Source organism: Coloeus monedula (genome assembly GCF_965178545.1).
Source record: "Coloeus monedula genome assembly, chromosome: 4".
NCBI classification, from domain to species: domain Eukaryota; kingdom Metazoa; phylum Chordata; class Aves; order Passeriformes; family Corvidae; genus Coloeus; species Coloeus monedula.
In genome coordinates, this window is record NC_138784.1 from 63,622,591 (window position 1) to 63,639,047 (window position 16,457).

At 39.3% G+C, this 16,457-nt stretch overlaps 1 protein-coding gene across 1 annotated transcript in view; it reads right to left on the reverse strand.

Annotated features, from left to right (window-relative positions):
* Window positions 1-16,457, reverse strand: part of LHFPL3 (LHFPL tetraspan subfamily member 3) — a gene marked incomplete at both ends in the record, with an annotated part of 163,295 nt that overhangs the window by 105,208 nt on the left and 41,630 nt on the right. The gene's annotated exons all lie outside the window — the stretch shown is intronic.

The window sequence follows — 16,457 nt, forward strand, 5'->3', positions numbered from 1 at the left end:
CATTCCGGTTTCTCTGCTCAGATGATGCAGAGCAGGAATTTTGATGGTCTATTTGTTCTTGCTTTGATTAAGAATAAAATATGGTTTGAAAATAAGAAACTTTGTCTGCTGTTTCGCATGTCTGAAATACCATTCTTGTGTTACCAGCATGGATCAGAAGTACTAAATATGCTGATCACATAATTATGAAATCAAAGGTTGCACCCAAATCCCATCTTTTCTAAATTCATTATATCAAACTGGGATAAGGATCAAACAGACATCCACTGCATTTCTAAACTTGTCTGCTTTGACACCATGATAATCCAGGCGTTGATTGAGGACTCCATGAATCTGGATTCAGCTCCCTGCTGTGGCCTGATCATCCCATCCGACCTTAGAGAGGTCTCTTAGGCTGAAGAACATGATGTGCTTAAACACTCCATCAACCTACCTTTACTCTATGGCTGTTTTCTAGTCCTCTACATCTTGCTGACTACACCTACAGAGACCCTGCTCTGTTCTGCTCTTCACTAACTAGGGATGAAGATGACTTAAGGATTGTGCAGCACTTAGATATTATGGAAATGAAGCTATAAAAACTCTTGTAGCAATAACTTCTAGTACAGTGGCAAACATGTGCCCTGCTCTGTGGCGTTAAGAGGGTTGGCTCTTGCATGACTCTCACTGGGAGGAAATGCTGTTGCCTTCAAAGTGCTCCCTTAGAGATTTTGCTCCCACCTCTTCCTAATTTTTTTGGAGCACCCATTTAACTCAAATGCCCAAGACAGCTGAGACTGAATGTTCCACTCGAAGACAACAGCCTTCAGACTATGGTATTTTTTTATTAAGATCTTGTTTAATTGCTTTCGTACCAGCAGTAGATGAGTTAAAGGCACTGAGGTACATGAGTGTAAGATGCTCTTTGCCTGGGCTAACTGACACAAAAACATGCTGTACACACAGCTACAGACAACTGTCAGCAGGTATGAGGACTGAAATCCTGCTGGGCCCCATGCTGCTCACCTTTCCATGTGAGCCAACACATTGCACAGCCCCACGCTAACCTGCTGACTCCAGACCCTGCTTTTTTTTGCTGCATTTCCAGTCTTCTCAGGGTTTCCTAAATAATGAAATATCAAAAGCATTGTAATGCTCCCCTGCTATCATGGTGATACACTTGTAGGCTTCTTTGGCTTGGCCACTAAACCACTGGCACAAGTCAAAATGTCTCTGCTCACTGAAGAAGGCCAAAAATGCTTGTGGCCAAAGCAGGTGTCCTGCTGTGGGACTTAGGACCGCAGCATGATCGCCAGACTGCACAGTATCCAATGCATAATTCTGTCCTGAAATAGCATCTGAAATTTTCATTTCATGGTCTGTGGCATTTCAAGTTTTTCTTTCCATTTTAAATACGCTCATTTCACAAAGTACAAAAGCAAACTTCCTTTCATAATCCTGTACCTCACAAACTCTCACTGCAACTTGAGAACCAAGCTGAATCTTTTCTCCCATGAACTGCCATCTACAACATTTTAAGAGGCAATGTGAGCTTTCTCCACCTCCACTTTTCTTAGAAGTTTCTCAGAGAAATCCCGTGGGTCTGACACCTCCCTTCTTCCAGGTAGTCTGACCCTTGTTCTCTTAAAACAATAAACAACCTTCCTCATGTAAAAGAAATGCCACTGCCACACTCCAGGCTGGAAAAAGTAATTCTGATCATCCTGACTCCCTTCAGGGACACACAAACCGAACACACAAACCCCTGCCAATGCTGCTTTAACGGGGCCCATGTTGCACAGATCTCCTTCCAAATCCTTTCCAGCTCACTCCCAAACATTCACTAAAACTGGCATACACAATTTTCAGTGGGGATCCAGTATTTTAAAGTGATTTTTCAGAGCAATTTGTACTCTTCCAGTACAGTGAGTACAAGACAAGAGATGCTTAATGTGTTGTAGCTCCTGCTATGGTACCATCTTCCTAAAGCTGCAAGACAGAGCAGTTGCTGTAAATCATTGTTACTTCCAGCACTCACCCTGGTGCAGGCAGATGATGGCAGTGCTGTCACAGGATGTAAACATGGACAGAATGAGATGCTAGGGTTGTGTCCCTGGTCCCTGACAGGCAGGTAAGTGCCTGAAGGAGGGAGAGGCTCCACGCGTTTTGGCTTTGCTTCAGGCTGAGATTGGCATTTGCCAGCAAGAAGCAAGAGGACTGAAGATGGAAGGAGTGTAGCACAGTCAGGCAGGCGTGATGAGCCCTGGGACAGACAGGAGCATCACACTGTGCAAACAGCGTGTCCTAAGGAGGATATGGTACTTGCAGGTGCACCCCTCCAAGGACGCGATGTCCCTCAGGCAACCCGTTTTCCCCTCACTGCCAGAAGTCATCTGAAGGCACAAGCTAGTCAGACAACAGCAAATTAGCATCCTACTTTGGTCTGACAGTCCACTAAATAACCTACATTTTTCAAATTATATGCCCAAATAAGTGTTTATTTGATGAATGCTGCAGAAGAGCATTTTGCACTATCAACTAAATAGTAGTACTTGTTTACAAACCAGGCTAATTATGGAGCCATTATATTTACTGTTCTATGAGTTCGCTAGTGCTGCTGCAAGATTAAAAGTCAGAACTTGGCCACAAACCACTACAAATCTTTGACTCCACCTATACATACTCAGAACCATTTCAGTGGAACACAGGAAGGAGAACTGTGAGACGACGGACTGATAATTATTTCCCCTTAATCAGGATTTGATCTGATGTACATTAGAGGGAAGAAAACAAGCCCAGATACACACACTCCTATTCATTCAGTAATTCTAAATGATACGGAATTAAAAACAAAGTGGCGAATCCCTCACTCAACATGCTCACGCAATTCCCATTAACAATACTGGTTATTTTGCTGTGACCAGCATGTGTTTTGAATGTTTAATTGTCATCAGAGGTTTCTAGTCAATTAGATCTATTGGCAGCAAGACTTAAAAGCTAAGAAGGAGGAAGGTGAACCAGAGGTTAAAAAAAAATGCTATTTGCCTATGCAATGTTTTCCAGACCTGCAACATCTATGCCCCTTTCTCACAGAACAATGTTAACAAAGCAGAATTTATTCCTTCATTATTTTTCCATATAACTTTGGTGAAACTATAGCTGATACCAAGAGGAGTAGAAAAGTGAGGCAAAATAGTGAAGATTGGCAAGGAGAATTGTAAACACAATCTAGTTACTTGCAGCTGGGATGTTGAAAAACACAGGCATCGTATTAATTGTTGTTTAGCCTTGTATGTTGGACAAGCAGAACATCCGTGTTTAGATCTAAACACAGGCCTCTGATAGATTTGGAGCCACCTATTGAACATGCTCAAGATTCCTGTCCTGTTGTGGGAAAGATCAAAGCCCAGTGGTAAAATACACCTGTGCAAATCCCTGAAATACAGGTGAAAACAGCAGGTTTGGTGACCCTCTAGCATGGAAGATGCCTGTGTCCCCACCTGTGTGCCTCTGCCCAGGTGCTGTTTCAGGGATCCCCTGCTTCACGAGGTAACAAAAAAAACTTTATTCTCTGCATTTGATCCATGGCTTTGTGGTTGTTTTTGTGTCCTGCCTGTGCTGGCTCACAAACAAGGAGAGGAATCAGTCCTCTGTGCCATGCTCTCATCAACACAAAATGTGACACTAAGGTGCACTGCTCCTTGTTTGTGGGTCTGTCATGAAGTGAAGTTGGTGTGCAGTGCCACCAGCCTGAAGATGTCTGAGGACTCTGGTTACAAAGCTGTAACTCTTCATCCCTTTCTCCTCTAACACACAACTTCCTCCAGTGTGGCCATGGAGAACATGTGCAGCCTCAGACTTGTAATGGCAACCACAAAGTAAATAGAGCTTCTTTACAAATTTTTCCATTCCTTTTGATTGTTGAGTCACCAAAATCAGGTAAAACATCATAGAAAGATGCCCATCTGGGGGTTCTAAATTCTACAATCTCTCCTAATAAAATCAAAGACAGCTTTTCAAGATCTGGCCTGCAAGAAAGTATTTTACTGGTTCCCACAGAAGGTGGTAAGAAAACAAAATTTATGATTTATTGATCATTTAACCTCACAATGTATTAATTTTGTTAGATATCTTGGTAAAGATATGTGGGCTTCTGAACAAGAATTCCTTGGAGAATGCTAAAAAGCCCAGCTTCCACACCAGTGGATGTGAGGACCGCAGAGTCATTGCTCTGACTTCATTTGTGGGAGCAGGCACTTTTATAAATGAATGCAAGGAATCACTCACTGCCTGGCCTTCTGGACCTGGAGGTTGCTGTCAGATCCCTCTTGCTGCCCATGGAATTCAGCTCTTCATGAGCCACCCACAGCCCAAACATAGCAAATGCTGCCAAAGAAGGGATATCTTATACACCCATCGGCACAAAACATGATCACACAGGTGTTTGTAGGACATAAAAGAGAAGGGGAAGATGGAAACTATCCAGGGCTATTAATTATCGTGGGTCTTCCAGGTATCTATGGCCAAGTCCTTCATGTCCTATCATTTACACAGGTAACCTCATCAGAGCCATTTGCAGTAACAGGTCAGTAAAATGGACTGGATTTGGTTCCAGAGAGAATTTGATCAAGTCAAATAAACCATTTTCATAGGCAATGAAGACAAATCAGTCAGAAATTGATTTCCTTTTCTTACAACAGTGATCTATCTCTCTATAAAATGTAATCTACTCTCTACATTTCCCTGCAACAAACTGAAAGTGTAGGTTTTGTCAATGTTTGATAGGAATACATGATCACACTAGACTGAGTCAGAAGAAAGATCTGGTAGGGCAGATCTGATAAGAAATTAGATGGGTGAATTATGCAGGAGACTTTCTGTAAAAAACATCTTTCATACTTTCTGTAAATTTTGATAGCTTGACAAACAATTTCAAAGGCAAGAAGTTTCCCTCCACTTTTGAATATTTATGGAGTGGAAGAAATACTTGCTTGACACCAATGGGGAATTAGGATACAAACACAGCAGCATCTTTCCCCTCTTCCTTTAGCCCCCAGCAAACTCTAGATGTGCAAGATTGACTCCTCCAGCTGTGCCAGCCTGAGAGCCAGAGAATGGGGGATAAAGGGAATGGTGCTAGAAATCCAAACCAAAAGCAGATTTCTAAAGCTGTTGGATTGGCATTGTAACAGTATTTTGCACAAGTACTGACTTCACTTGAAATGCAGAGAAAAATGCTGTGTTCAGATACAGCTATACTGAACCTGAGAGTTCTCAGCATATTTTACCTAATGAATGCAAAATTTGCACATTTTGTGCTGTGCTCAAAGAAATGTCAAGTAGGTAACCTAAACCCCCAAATGACATAACCTATATCTAATTTAAAGGGCAGTGAGTATAATAACAAACTTTACAGGATTCCCATGTCACTGTATCTGACCAGCCATAGTAAAATGCTACTACCTCTGAATTTCAAAACTTAAAGTTAACTATTATGGACAACGGTATCTAATACCGGGCTGGTACAAAGCCCATTAAGATATACCATCTGTGCAAACGTCTGTCCCTACGCACACTTTATTTATAAGATAAAAAATAATGGGCGTGATATGAAAAAACCTAAGAAATAATTAGGAATTAAAACTTGGTTTCAGATAGGAATGAACATTTTAAAATTAAAGTATCTAAAAATATACACTTGTGAACGTTTGGTACAAGGAAAAGCACAATGATCTTGCACTGTAAATCAGCCTTGTCTTGATAAAACCTCTTTCCTAAGCAAGAAGGATTCTTCAATGTCATGGTTAAGCCACAGTTGCTGCAAGTGAATGGCAGCAATACAGGTCAGGAAGCAGCAATAAGATCCCCTACCACATCCTGATGCAAAGACAAGACTTCCAATATGTGATTTTTGGTTTGAGGGCTTTTTTTCCCTCTGACCAACTGTTTGCTCACACAGCAGCTAACACAGGCAGGGTGATGTTCAAGGAGAGCACAGCAGTCTGCTTACATCAACTGTGAGGTCAAGACCAAGGATTGAAGTTTTAGAATGAAGTCTTTTCAGTAAGGATACTATAAAACTAAGGTGTTAGAAACCTGAGAGTAAAAAAATATCACTCCATTTTGGTTTTTTAAAGCTCAATATCTTCATTGCTGGTATGGGTCAAATAATGAGTATTTTCACATCTGTGAGTGCCAGAGCATTGAGATACAATTATTGCACAGATTATAATTGATCTATTAATGAACAGTAGTGTGCTCCCATGCTTTGGCTGAGTAATTTTTTTTCTGCTGGGAGATCTGCAGACCTTTGTGGATGAGGGTGGCATGATGAATGCTCGTGCACAATGTGGTTTAGCAGGCTGTTGCACAAGAAAAAAACATGCAACATGAGGGCAGCCACCTCCTCAGCAGCACATTCCTCCAGCACAAACATCTATCTTCCCTCTGTATTTGCAGTCTCCAGTAAAGCAGTGAGCTCCAAGCTGTGTATCTGCTCAGACAAAGCGCTGCCACCCTGTGCTGGTGTGGGACCTGCTCACACCCAGTCCCTCTGCCAGAGAAAGCCAGCAAGAACACAGGCCAGCCTGTGGGATGCTGAGCTTCAAAACCTATGGGACCCTTGTGCATGGCCCTGTCAGAAAGCCTTGCTAACACCCTCCCGTTGATGAGGGCACTGTGGCCAGGAGAGGGAGAAGGGAAGAAAATGGGATCTCTCTTTGAGGATACTGGGTTTGTAAAGCTGCATCTATGAATAATGAATAAATAAAACTGCAGCTGCATTTTTCACGTAAGCTCTCACAAGAAGAGCTTCTAATTTGGAGTGAGACATTGATATTTGCAAAATTGAATATATATATATGCAAGGGCTTCTAGTAAAGATTCTCTAGCAGAAACTTCAGCAATTTTCTAATTTGTTTATATTTTTGATGACTGACTAAGAAAAAAATATTGATTGACAGGCCCAGAGATAAGTGTAAAAATGCTCAGAAAGTAGCAACTTACGAATGCTACTTTCATATAACATTTTCCCACTTATAAAGTTTCTCGTATTTCCAAATGGATGAGGTAATGTTAAAATCCTCTGGAACCAGAAAATTGTTTTCCACATAAGCCACATACTATCTTTCTACCTGCCTGCAATGTGCCCTGATTGCTAATGTCCTGCAAGCAAAAATGCTACATATTCTCCTTCTTAGTTTTTTCAACATTTTAAATAAACTGCTCCACATGCCATCAAGAATTTCAAGAGGTCCTCATGCCATTGGCACTGTTCTTCATCCGTGAGGACATAAACTTTCAGACAACCAGAAAAAATCTCCTGTCTTACCAGTATTTTCAGCAGGTAACACAGGCAGCTCAGGTAATTAAAGCTTATGAGCCTGACTGATCGCAGAGAAAACAATGAAATGGCTGAGAGGGACTTGATTAATAAGGAAATAAAGATGGCTAATATAATTACTGCCAATCAACACAGGCTCACAGCAAGCAGATTTTGTCAAACTAATTTGATTTTTTATGGGATTTCAAGGTGCTAAAAGTAACAATGATGACATAATAGACTTCTAAAAGCTAGTTTAAATAGTGCTTACTATAGGATGTTTTGATTAACCTGAACAATATAAAAATCAACATGACATATGTGAAAAGGAATAAAGTGTGAGTTATTGTTCATTCTTTAGGGAATTATTCTTGAGCATGTGTTTCCAGTGGGACCCTAAAGCTGTTAGCTCTTAGCCCTACTCTTCCTTATGTTTTGTCACTGATACGCAAGAAAACACAAAATCATTCCTAATAAAATTGGCAGATGAGATAAAGATTAGAGGAGTGGCTGAATAATGAGGAGACAGAGCCTGCAGTACAGAGGGGATTGGATTGCTTTGGGAATCAGCACAACCAACCAACACAAACTCCAGCAGGCAGAGACAACCCTGCTAACAGTGCTAACAAATCTGAAAAAGACTGGGGGAAACCAAGGGGTTTTCAGCTGAACATGCATTTGGGTAAGATGTTCTGCTAAAAGAGTGAAAGCAATCCCTGAATGTGGAAATACTGAATGGGATGGTGAAATATGGTGTCCAGCTTTGATGCCCACAGTTCAAGACAGATATTGAGTAGTCAGAGAGTTCAGAAAAAAAGATGAAAGAATCATGAATTGACACTTTATAGAAATATTCTCGGAACTCTGGGTTCCTACAATGAATGAGCTGGAAAACATGGTTCATGAGAAAAGGTTCAAGGTGTTCAAGAGACTTAAGAACAAAAAGTCTCTGCTCACAGTCCAAGACACAGTGTCAAACACAAACTGGATTTAGAGGGTTCTTCAGTCTGGCAAACAGACCCAAGAACTGGAAACTGAATCAGGAGCATCTGTTCAGACATATGGTCCATACTTTCTATAGGAAGGATGATTTACCACTGGAACATCTTTCCAGTTCTTCGACAAATGTCACATCACTAGACACTAAACACTTCACAGGATTTTTCTCTAAAAGATATGTCCTATTTCAACCTGAACTCATTTGAGAAAAATATGGCCTGTGCAACCCCCATGTTTGGGGGTTTAGATTAGCTGATTGTAATGTGTTCTTGGAACCTGAAAACTGCCATTCTACAAATATGTCTACTTATCAGGCAAAAAGGCAGCAGCAATGCAAATGTCTGCTGGGAAAAGAAGTTCTCTCTTTTCCTGTCCTCCTTCTCCAGGTACAGTCTCTTTTTCCAGTTAGAAGATGTCAGTTGTAGACCAATGATTGTGAATCCCAGTCTCCAAAAGCCCTCAAAGAAAAAATGGGCCACCAAGAACAAATGCTGGAAGATTCACAGAGAGAGAGAAAGCTAGTATAAAAAGGATGCTGTGGACAAGAGACCTCAGCTCAACCCCTGCTCCCAGGCTATTTGAAAAAAGACTCCTCAACAAGGCTGGATAGGCCGATAAATGCCCATCTTAAAGCTTTAAGTTTTCATATTGATAATCTAGGGATGAAATGCTTTTCACCAATATTCTTTCTCCTGTCCTATGCATTTGTGCATGTGTACATTTATAGCAAACCTTTACTTTAAACGATCTTTAGCAGCTGAAATAATTACCTGAAAACACTGTATCACTAAAAAAATCAGTGACCTGGAAAAATAAAAATCACTAAAATTTGCTACGTAACCTGCAGAAATTGAGCAGAATAACAGATGGCTCACAGTATTCTTTCTCCAATTAATGGCTAAAGAGAAATAGCTTACCTGAGGGAAAATGACACTTTCCATTTAAACTCGTAGTATTTTAAGGCAACAATTTAGGGGAAATTCTAGCAGGCAATCAGAAGCTATTATGACCCTTAATATTTCAGGACTTGATCTTCACAGGGGCCAAACCCTGGCCTTTCTCTCAGGATGACGTCTTTATTTTATGCTAAGTCTTGTTCCTTCCTTCCATTAAAGTCACTCCAAGCCCAAAAGCACGAGATAAAAAGGTGGTGAACAGAGATATAAATAATATGTTCACTGCGGAATAAATTCATATCTAAATTACAGGCCAAGGGGAAAAAAACAGCTTCTGCAGAAGGCTCATCACATTCACTGCCTTCCCTTTCATATATATTTCTCTACCTTCATTCCCAGACTATTTACTGTTTAATAACTCATTCAAGGTCTTGCTTGAATGCTTTGATGCTTCTCGATTGAATAGATTTTCTTTGGAACATACTCCCTGAGCTGTATGCATTACATTTGCTATGAAATATATTTTGACCAATATATTATCATAAAAAAACCCCAAACCAAATGCACACAATTTTCAGCTAAGTTTTTAAAGACCATTCCTTGACTTTAGCATACCAAAATTTGGCAAAATAGTAATTGTGAGGGTAAAGACAAATTCCTATTAAGGTATCTCTAATATATTTTTATATATGCCACTGAGTTTCATTTTACATGCAGGCTTCTAGATGTTCCTTATTTTGCATGAGTAAAAACACTCTAAAACCATGCAGCAGAATTGTGCCGTCCCCATGCAAACAAATTTCCCAATCAAAAAAATTAAGACTTTGATCTTAGAGTGACAGTAAGATCACAGCCTGGTAATGATTTATTTGTGACACCTTCACTGGTATCTTTGTCTTATCAAGCCTAACTCCTTCTGTGATTAAGGTTTTGTTTCGACTGTTAGCAATACAAGGAGATTTTATCCACCTTAATTATGCCTAAAGATTTTCACTTTCACAACATTGAATTTCTGAACATTCAATGGCTGTTTACTTTGTTTCTGATCAATTTCTCTAACACACTTGAAAGTGAATTTTTCTTAAGATTTTTTTTTCCCTTTAATTTTTCAAACCCATCTGGATGGTGTAAATATTTTTCTTCCATATTGATTTTTGTCCTTTTTTCCCTCAAAAAATGCTAATTATTTTACTAACATTAATTGAATCGGACTCATTTATGTTTGATTAGCCATTTCAACACATAAATTGCTATTATACTCCAATAACCTTGCCCACCGATATTATTAATGCAAGCAAAACTACTGGAAAAGTATTAGTTAAATTGTTAGTTTAATTAAAAGTAACATTTTCTGTTGAATCCTTTATTCTGCTGTATTCCCCTATGAACTGTAATGATAATTATCCCAAGATATAAATAAGAAGTTCAGGCTTGCAAAGCCAAGCATCCTACAGATAGGAAATGCCAAAACTAAGATAGGTGCAGATGCCAAATTTGAGCATCTCAGCACCCTTTTAACACAAATAATGGCAGTCATTAAACATAATGATATATTAAATATCCAGCAAAAGTAGAATATATTCAGCAGCAGTCCTGCATTTAGCTGTACAGATTAGGATGCTTTCAAGTACTCAGCATAAAAAGGGTAATTAATCTCACCTAAATTTGCTGTTTGCAGTGCTGCCTCTCTGAAGTCCACAGAGACTTGTTCCACCTGCTCAAGGCTGGTGGGTGAGCAAGGGCTGGTGAGCTCAACTCTTCTCTCAGGATGCCAGCCAGGGAGAAGCCCAGCACTCTTTGTTCCTACAGAGAGAATTGATGTAGGGAGTCCTGCAGGGATTGATGTAGCTCAACCCATTATAAATCCAGTCTTTAAAGACTGAAAGCAAGGATTCATGTTTCCTTCTCCAGAAGTGTCAGAGAGAGATGATCAACAGATACACAGCAGGTTTTACTAAGCCAAGTACAGGCTTAAGCCTTGTACCATGCCAATTGGAAGAGAGCAAGCTGCACAAATATAGAAAGAATTTGCCTGAGAATTTATTTGCTTTTTGTGGCTGTGGCCAATCTTGTAGGCCGAAGACACTACTTAAAGAAGGTGCTCACACCATACTTCATGGCTGAACACCAGCAACCAAGCTGATGTTCTTAGCAGAGCTTCATCAGCTGCAATGACTGTAGGGAGCACAGTCAGAAACCTGAAAGGAGTGAGCTGGGAATAGACCAAGCGGGCGTGTGAACCAGTGTGAGCAGTGTGAGCAGTGAGAGAAGTGTGAGCAGCGTGAAGCAGTGTGAGCAGTGTGAGCAGTGAGAGAAGTGTGAGCAGTGTGAGCAGTGTGATGCATGTGAACAGTGTGAGCAGTGTGAGCAGTGTGAGCAGTGTGAGCAGTGTGAAGCAGTGTGAGCAGTGTGATGCATGTGAACAGTGTGAACAGTGTGGGCAGTGAGAGAAGTGTGAGCAGTGTGAACAGTGTGAGCAGTGTGAGGAGTGTGAGCAGTGTGAAGCAGTGTGAGCAGTGTGATGCATGTGAACAGTGTGAGCAGTGTGGGCAGTGAGAGCAGTGTGAAGCATGTGAACAGTGTGAACAGTGTGAACAGAGTGAGCAGCATGAGCAGGTGGCCCAGTGCAGCCTGCAGTTTGGTTCGTTTGTTCCACAGCTCGCACAGATGCCAATGCAGGAACACTCCACCAGAAGCAAACTCAGTGAATAAGATTTGTGAGGCTGATCCTCCTAATTTTTCAGGATGCAATTTCAAGCCCAATTACAAATAAACCCAATTTAATCTGGATTTCCACCAAAATCATCTACGGGAAAGCTGCAAGTGCAGAGAATTGGAAACCTCACACCTCCTTAGGTGTCTTGATTTACCCTTTAGCTGAGGGCACCACAGCTCTAATGGCTGCTGTGCCTGACTACCTCAGGCCCCAGACTGAGGTACATCCATTCTATTTAACAAAGGAGAAGCTTTTCTTGGGCTCCTACCTACCCAAAAGCAATGTCTAAGCAGATTGTTGCAGCATATGCCTATATTAAAGCAACACAGCAAATATAATGAGCTCAACAACAACAGTATTATCTCCTTTAACGGGAGACGACCACAGATGCCATAATTTATGTGGCCATTTACTTCAAACAAAGACTGTGGCATGTAAATCACTCCTACCATCCTGTGATCTATCCAGTCACTGTGCAACACAATGTCTGTGAGTCAATTAGAGAGTAAACTCATGGTGTCAAAAAGATGCTTTATATAAACTGAGGTGCTGCAGTAGGAAGGCTGGAGAAGCTTTACCACCACTATCCCAATAGCTGCCTACTCTCTCCTAGCCCTGGGGATGTATTTTATTTCTCCTTAAATGATTATCTGCCTTAGCTGAATGCTGTTTAAATCCTTTCCAAAGGGCAATGATTTTCTTGGAAACAGACAAACATTCTTCTTTATTTCAGAAACCACGACTCTTAAAATAGAACATATTCATCCTAAATCGTATTTGCAGTCTCCTTCTCACAACCTCCTTTTCTACTTAACCGGTAAAAATCTTAGAAGTGTCAAATCCACATGGGAAAGCTAATGACATGAGGTGGAAAATTCATATATAGAGTATGATATCTGCCTAGCCAATGTATATGTATTTCATTCTAGACAGCAGGTTTCCCTCCTGTGATCACTTCAGAAAAGGAGGAATACTCAGTAACTAGTCTGTGAAATTATGAATATATAAACTTAAAAAATAATTTTTGTAGTGGCTTATGTAGTATGAGATGAAACTTTTGAACTTTGGGTTTCTCCTTCATCAGTATGAGCAATGACATTTCTAAGAAGTACCTATTTTGTAGCTCAGTAGTTGGATAAAACAAATTGTCACAGAAAGGAGATGATACAGAAGATACAACTTATGTAAAATGAAGTAAAATGTCATCTCAGTGTAAGGTCATTTTGTCTGACACTTCATTTTTGGAACATGGAGCAGATACACAAGATCTCTTTTTTTCCCCCACCAATTGTTCTATTAACTAGGCAAATAAAAGTTTTTTAAATATCACCTTTAGTCTCTTCCCCTTAAATGTAGCCCTTCTAAAGAAAATTAGATCTCGGGTTGAGTATAAAACATTTATCTACTGATACACCAGGGGTTACAGACAGGAATATTTAAAGTTTAAAATCAGCCTCTCAACTAAGTCAAAGGCCCTCACTGAATCAATACAATAAAGTGAAGGCTCATCTGTTTCTGCTCATCTGGTTATAAGGTTACAGGTCAATATGTATTCTATATTTTCTGAAAAGTGGCTCTAAGAAATACGTATGTTTGCAGTCTAAGGCATTTGGAGGGAGGTTCACCTGCTCAAGTGTAGGCTCCAGTGTGGTGAACAGGTATATCTGAATTGCTGTTCAGAGTTTGTTTAGAGGTATAACACAAAGAGGCAATGAAAAAAACCCAGACACTTCTGAGGGTTTGGACTAGATATTTATCTCATCCAAAAATAGAAAAAGGCAACTTCTCTCTCTTATTTAACTATAAAGGAAGCTTCAGATGTAGATGTCTACCTTGGAGATGTCTTAAGGCCTTGCTGTGATCATAAGGCCCATGGCCATTCTCTCCAACATACAGCATAATTTATTTTTTTATTATTATTTTTGAGATGGTGGTAATAAAACATCCATTCTCATCTGTGGCATGGTTCTCCTGTGAGTCATCTGATACTAAGTGCATCTGATACTAAGTGCACCCTTCTAAGTGAGCATCTTTGTTAACATTAACTAAGACCTGGTGCATACAGGTCTGTAATTTTACAGACAGTTACTATACAGAAGTAGTCCTGGGCTTTTATCAGATTTTAAACTTAATTTAAATGGTTTACAACCCCTTCAGCCTCTGTCAATACATGTTCTGTTTCATGATACATACACAATTGCGAGAAACCCCAAAAAGCAGATTTAAATAGATCTAGACTGTCTTATCACATCCTTTCAGTTATTATTTAATAAATTTCTTCCTCTCAGTTTCTCCTTCCAGAAGACAAGCTGGAATTTGTTCAGTCCTGATAGTCTCTTCACAAAACGTGGTTCAGATAGTTTTTATTTGTTGCACTTTTCAGTGAGTATATAGCAAGTTTTCCCTTTACAATTATGTGCCTTGAACCGCTTTTGATTCCTGTATTCTTGTGAAGAATCTTCTATCTTTATTTGCCTTTTTAAGGGCATGCAATTAGTTCCATCTGATATTTCCTCCTTCCTACATTATCAAAGATATCATGAAGTAGTTTTTGTCAACTACTACTTTGGATCCTTGTCTTGAGAATGTCTATCTTCGGAATCATAGCACTATTAAAAATCCAGTATTTCCTTTGTTTTTCTTCCCTTGTGACTTGCAGGAAAAATAAAAAAATTGAGATAATACAATGAAATAAAATTATTACAACCCTTAGAGATGTTTGTGCTCTAGAAACATGAAAGCTATCCTAGAATATGACTATTACCAATTCAAACATGGAGTCTTTTGTCCAGTATGGATCTGGATGCTTTGTAAATATTTCTGGTTTCTATTGTGCTGTAGCATTATGCACAATAATAAGAATAATCCAAATTAAATTTCCCTTATTTTCTGTAATTTTTTTGAGGGAAAGTGAGGAGAGAGAGAGTATAAATTCCTCCAACTAAAGCATTTTATTGATCTCCATTGATGAAAGCAAAATGTAGGGTTATTTTCTTTATTTCTCCTATTTTATTTCTCCTTGCTTTCACTAGAAATTTTATCTTGCTTCTGAGAAAACTACAAGAATAAAAGGTACCCTAGAGATGCCACCAGGCTGCATTAGGTGATATTTTTAATTCTCTCAGCTTTTTTTTCTTTTGGTTTTAAGTACAATATATTCCTGACTATCTGTTGATAGGATATTTGCCACATTATGAGGGCAGAATAACACATATTCAAGATATTTGATGATGTTATGTCTCTTTGCTACTCTATCTGCTACTTTTTAAGAAGCATGCACTATAATAAATACCATGGAATGTATGAAGCATCCAAAATATTACTATTTGGCTGAATTTAAAAATTATCTTCCATGTAGGTCTTCTATTTGGTAAATACACAGTGACTAAGTAATTCTTTCTTTTCCTGGATGCCTGAACTGCAAGCACTGGTGTTCTGTGTTTCACAACATTCCAGATGTAGCTGATATATTTTAAAAACTAGATTATGTCTTCCAGATATTAGTAGTTTACCTCTCTATCACATAACAGTTCTTATTCGACATCTTCAAGATGTTTATCAGCAGCCTGTCACCTGTACTGGTTATTTTGTACTCTTATCAATAACATCAGTTTAAAAAATAATACTAATAAGTAGATACTGATTTCTGCTGAGATGAATATCAAGATTTATTGACCTCAGGGCAAACATTTACCACAGCAACCTACAGTCAATAATTTCTTTGTGGAGCAATAACCCTTGATGATCACGGAAATATGAAGACGATCTCATGCATGTGCATTAAAGTCTCCCTAACCCACACTGCAGTAGTCTATAAGCCTACCTGAAAACAAATTTCCAGGCTGCACCTTCTGTACAGAACAGTACAATGATTATTTCTCCTTTAACTGGAAAGAAACCTCACTGAAGAGGAAAAGATTAAGAAAGAGGTAAAGAGATTTCATGAGTAGCCTCTCTGTTCTCATTTCCTCAACAGAACCTTTTCAGGAACAAAGGAAAAATGAATATTCTGTTGCTGGAGAGGGTAACTCTTACCTTCAATCATCCTGCCACACTTCCAACATAAACACACAAATCAGGACCTTACATACTTGTTTTTGTTTCTCTACATAATTTCTTTAATAACCAAAAAAGTCTATAAAATCTTCTATGAATTACAATCTCCCCTCAGAAAAGCAGAAAATATTCAGCACAATCTTTGAAATAACAGAATTCCAGATTATAGATTTTTTGTGTAGCAGAATTTTGCAGCACCATTGCCATATCATGCCTGATACAATCTTCCTTCCACCACCAGTCTTTACACATGAACTACATCTGAAAAAAAAAGATGGCAAAGAATTGCAAATAATAGTTGTTTGGGTTCTTTAAATAGAACATCCTACAATGCAAATTCCACTTGAGAGGAAAAAATTAACTGCTCTTCCCAGACTCTGATTCAGACGAACACTTCTATGGATCTTAGTAGGACCAACAGGGAAAATGTGTGTGTGTTAATTTGCCTGCACAAACAGATGTTCCAGATCTCTGTATTAATGAACTTGGC